We start from the raw sequence: 6,000 nt of genomic DNA, 5'->3' as shown, positions 1-6,000 counted from the left end.
AGTAAGTGGGAACCTGTTGAATGCTGAAAAGATTGGGTATGAGGGCGCTGGGGCTGCAGTGCTTGTTGATGGTGAAGTGAGTGAATTTTTTCGGTTTTAATGATGGGCTGAAACAGGGATGTTTCTTGTCTCAGTGGTTACTCATTCTGTAAAGGTAGGGCAGTGAATGTTGGAGCGGCTGTAGTGAGAGAGGGCAGTGTTTGAAAACTTCCTGTACTGTTGTTTGCAGGTGATACTGTATTGTTATGGCATGGTGAGTGAGTTTGAAAGAGTGTGTAAGATGCGGGATCTAATGGTGAATGTAGGCATGAGTACAGCCGTAGTCTTCAAGAGAAATGAAGTCACTGAATGCACAATGAGGCTGGATGGTGAGGAAATGGAAAAGGTGAGTGCATTCAAGTACTTGGGTAGTATGATGAGTAAGGATGGAAGTTCAGAGGGATGAAGTGCTTGAAAGGGTACAACAAGGAAGAAAGGTTGCTGGTTCCCCATGATAAGAAATAGGGAAGTGAGCATGAAAGTAAAAAGGCCACTGCATGATAGTGTTGTGGTAACATCTCTAACATATAGAAGCGAAGTTTGGACTTTGTTGGAAGGACACAAGTCAAGAGTGAGAGCAGTGGAAATGATTGATTTGAAAGGAGCATGTGGAGTTACATGGACAGACAGACTGACAAATGAGGAAGTGAAGGGGGTTTGTGGTGTGGATGTGGATATGATTGGAAGCATTAGGAGAAATACATTGAGGTGGTTTGGCGATGTGGAGACAAGGGAGAGCGAGAGGCTAACGAGAAGAACGTATGAGAGAGAAGTGGATAGGGGTAGAGGGAGAGGGAGACTAGGATGACGTGGTGGGATGGAATGGCGAGGTCTATGAGAGAGGGAGGTGAGTTGAGGCGAGGGCACCGTTATGGCAGTTTGTGTCAATTGATGAAGCCGCAAGGTTTAATTAGATGGAGAGAAATACTGTAGGTGTATCATAGGTTAATCATCTGCCACTAGTGTCGGTAGTATAAAGTAGGGAGGTATTTAGGTATTGAGGTTGACAGGTGAAAAGTAGTGCCTTTAAAATCGTGAGACGATGGATAGCTCGTTGCCACTAGTGTTGATAACATTACCATCAACAATATGGAGAAAGATCGTAGATGTAGCGTTGTTTTATGGCTTTCCCTCTACCATCAGTGGAGAGTAACGTGGGCTGCTGCCAGTAAAATGGTGAGGCGTACATTGTTAATATTGTAATGTAACAACACTACATTATACTGTACAGTATTTTTATTATAGGTATTGTATTTATATGTACAACTTCATACTGTATTGTATTTACATGTACAACTTCATAAACCATTGAATTTTCCATGTAAAACTTCATAGAGTTAGTTTAGGTTATGTTTGAGCACGTTGAACCAAACAACTCCCCTTATACTGTATAACAAACTGAGTTCAGTAATCCCTCGGAAATACCGACCCCTTGTATATAGTGAACTTTCGGATAGAGCGACCCACTCCTCCCCCCAGTTAGTTCGTTATATCGAGGGTTTACTGTACACACACACACACACACACACACACACACACACACACATATATATATATATATATATATATATATATATATATATATATATATATATATATATATATATATATATATATATATATATATATATATATATATATATATATACAGTACAGTCATCTTGCCAAAAGTGTACCTTTGCAAAGTGCATCTTGCCTAATGTGCAACGAGGGTCTGACAATAATTAATTATTAAGAAAGTGCATTTGCTACTTGCAATGTGCGACAGGCATGAAAAATTGAGGCAAATACGGTATTCTCTCACAACTCGCAATAATTTGTAGCGTGCAATGGGTAAAGGTGGGGTTGGTGAGTATGTGTGATGGGGTGCAGCTGGTGTGTGAGTGAGTGGTGGCCATAGCAGCAGGATGGTGACCTATGTCTGTAGTGTCTGACCAGGACTTTGAGGGTTTCCTCGAGCAGCAACAGGCATCACCTAACCTAGTGCAAACTAAGATGTGCATTCCATAAAACTGGCCACACAATATTGTGCTTTAAGAGCATTCGTTAAACACTGGCGCAGTCGTCAACAGGGTTGCCATTTGGTATTTTTCGGTACCAAATGTTGGGCAATTTGGTAATGAAAAATTCGATCGGTGATGATTCAGAATGATTAATTACCAAAACGATTTTTCACATGTATGAGTGTACCCGGGATGGAGATGGTGGAATATCTTTTTTTTTTTCTTTTAATGCAAGAAAGAAGGAACCAAAGGATAAGGCCCACAAACCGTTCCTTCCAAGAAAAAAAAAATACAAAAGAGACCTAAAAACCTCTCCAGTAGTGATGAGTGATAGTGAGGAACGGGATGAGGCCCGTGTAGAACAGCTGTGGGTGATTTGATTCAGCTTCCTTGGTACGGCCTCGGGTACCACAGCAACAATTTGCATTATCCACCCTCTGTACAATGCTGGTAAGGTCTTGAATTTTCATAATAAATATACAGTATTACTCTTGCGTGTTTCTATTGTACATTTTCCTTTTGCCTTTTAGTTAGGGATAGGTATTGGTGAATCAGTATACGAAAATTCAGGATGTGTCACCCATATTCACGCACTTTATGCGATATATATATATATATATATATATATATATATATATATATATATCTGAGCAATAGTTAGAGGCTGTGAATGGTCACCCTTCTTTGGGATATATATATATATATATATATATATATATATATATATATATATATATATATATATATATATATATATATATATATATATATATAACTGGGCAATAGTTAGATCACCCTTCTTTGGGACAGGTTCACTGAGAGCAAACTTCTTGCAAGATGGAAAGGTACAAATTGACAGATAAAGGTAAAAGAGTTTACCTAGGTAGAGTGTAAGAACAGAGGCAAATTCTTGAGGACAGCTGGAGGGACCCCATCAGGCTTTGTAAGTACTGATGCCAGTGAAGGAAGGAAGTACATCACGTGAAGAAATTTTATTATTAGTCATGAGGAAGTCAGAAGAGGGAAGTGATGGAGGAACAGCACTGAAATCATTTAGGATGGAATTGGAGGAGAAAATCTGAGTAAAGAGTTCAGTTTTTTCCAGTAGAAGAAACAGCTATACAGTAGAGGCATCAGTGCAGAAAAGGGAACGGAAGGATGATGAAGTAAATATGTTATAGAGGTTTTGGCAAGGTGCCAGAAGGAGGATATATGAATGAAATTATTTTTAGCAGAGTGGAGAACATCCTTAACACAGATCCGAGCAAAGACAAAAGAAATGAGATTTAGGGTTAGGCTGGCTCTGGTACCTTTTGCTGGCATTCTCCGTGCTGCGGACAGCATTAGAACAAGTGTGATTAAGCCATGTTTATTGCATTAGTCAGAGTATAAGAGAAAAGAATGTATACTTCTATGCCCGAGAGAATAATCTCCATAATGCATGAGGCACTCTCAGATGGCATGGCTATCAGCCATGCAACGTGTTATCATTCCAGGGAATTCAAAGAAGTACTGCCTGAGGGCCTCCATATCATCAGCTTCAAAGTGCCACAACTGCTGCTTCTTGGGAGGGTTCACAGGCCTTTCTGAAGTGACAGAACAGGTTAAAGTGAAAAGGTTGTGACTGGAGGAGCTCAATGGAGAAAAAAGATTAACAGCATAAGAAGAAGGATTAGTTGTAAGAAAGAGGTCATATATGATGGGACTCTCTCCAGTGCTGTCAGCGACTCAGGTTGGGTGCTATACAAGCTGCTCTAGGTCATTACGGATGAAAAAAGAAAATGTAGGCTTGTTCACCAGGTGGATCAGTGACAGTGGAGGAGAGCCGAAGATGGTCATTGTAACTGATGTCACCTAGAAAGTAGATTTCAGAAAATGGAAAAATTTCATCTTAGACATATGATAGTACGGAATATTTCATAGTAAGTAAAATTAGAAAAGAGAGATACGTAGAGAGGAAAAGAGCGATGAAGAGATTAGTGAGAGTAAGAAAACAGTAGATGAGGAATTTGGAAGGAATTTGAGGTAAAGTGGAAGGAATGTAAGAAAATGTTCTGGAAAGAGGCAAAGAGAGTTAGACCAGGTGATAAAGAAGTTAGCTGAGGAGTGAAATATATAAACGGTAGATTATGAGTGGAGAAGGGAGAAAAAGTGAGCAGATGGAGAGAACACTTTAAGAAATTGTTGAACACAGAGAATGAAAGCAGTGCTAGTACAAGTGGCTGGAGAATGACCGGGAGAAGGAAGGAGTGTGAGAAGAGAGGAGGAAATAGGTAGGATGGAAGTTGTAGAAGCAATGAAGAAAGTCAAAATGGGGAAAGCCCCAGGAATTGATGGAGTGTGTGGTGAAATGCAGAAGCATGGGGGAGAGATAGTAGCAGAATGGATGTGGAAGACGTGCAGATTGGCCTGGGAGGAAGGTAGAGTCCCGGAGGATTGGAAGTCAGGCATAATTATTCCCATGTAGAAAGGAAAAAGGGAAAACGGAGAGTGTGGTAATCATAGCGGCATTTGTCTTCTTAGAGTAATAGGAAAAGTATATGGTAGGATACTTACCGTCAGAGTTTGGAAAATAACAGACGAATTAGTTGGAAAAGAACAGGTTTTAGGAAGGGAAGAGGTTGTGTAGATCAGTTTTTCACCCTTAGGTCATTCACAGAAAAGTTTCTACAGAAGGGAAAGAAGTTCTATATGACCTTGATGGATTTGGAGACAGCATTTGACAGGGTGGATAGATAAGGAATGCAGAAAGTATTAAGAATATTAAGAAGAATTTTCCCTGTCATCAGCTTTCAATCCCCTTTAGGAATACAGCCCTGTTCGACTGGTGCTATAGTCTACTCCCTTATATTGCTTTCAGTATTGGGAGCTGTGGAAAATATATAATAAGATCCATGTCAGGTCCTCATATTTACCAGTTTTCTGTTGTTGCATAAGTATAAACAATAGTTACAATCCTCTTCTTCCCTTAATAACAAAACTGTCCATCACACAACTGGATTAAAGCACACACACACACACACACACACTTCCGAGATTCGGTACCACAGAATTTAATTGCCTTCACCTATCAAACATCCTACGCTACAGCCAAGGGTCTATGACTTTCATCCACAAGCACAATGCTCAAAAACATACAGGACCATGTTCAGCATTCACAGAGACATTCGCCTGACATATCACAAACATTTACACACGTTCCAGCTGACGACCTTACTAAGCAACACAGACGCCTGGTGAAAAGCCACATTTAAACCTATGACGTGTCACCTTGATTTGCCAAATAGCTTCCACCTTAAAGTAAAATGATGGCAGCTATACAATTGCATTACTAACTCCCTCGCACAAGGTAAGTTTTCTGTAAGGGTGTGTGACATGATCAGAGAAAATGCCACGAGAGCAGGCTGGACTCGCACACAAAGGAAGACATTCCCACGTACTTTGTTTGCCCCAGAAATTGGCTATAATTGTATAAATTGTATACCATCATCTTCCCTAATGTTTAAACTATATGATAACCTAATAACAACACACAAAATTGATGACTAAAAATACTGTGAAAGTACCAAAATGAGGTGAAAATACTGTTGTTCAGCAATGAAAATGACTGCCCAAATTTTGCCTGCATGATGGAAGAGCTAAGCACATATCTAGATGCAGAGTTTCACAAGCTTTCATGTGGTATCAGTGGGATTCTGATACGACCAATAGTTTTCAAGTAAATCACCAAAAATCCCACATGCACCCCCTCCCCCATGAACAAAAAACCAAGACAATGCCGTCTATTTGAGAGTGTTGGCCTGGAAATGGACACCCTCCCCCGTGATGCATCAAATATTTACGCATTTCATGCTAAAGCATAAGTTTTGGTGAATAATTTTGTCCAGAATTGCCTAATTGGCATCCCTTCAGACTGCCACTGCAAGTGCGTCATAGTACGTCATCGGTTCCTCTTCGG

This window comes from Coenobita brevimanus, chromosome 72 (assembly GCF_032717465.1).
Source record: "Coenobita brevimanus isolate Jiangsu-jjx chromosome 72, ASM3271746v2, whole genome shotgun sequence".
Lineage (NCBI taxonomy): Eukaryota > Metazoa > Arthropoda > Malacostraca > Decapoda > Coenobitidae > Coenobita > Coenobita brevimanus.
Note: the sequence above shows the minus strand (reverse complement) of the source record.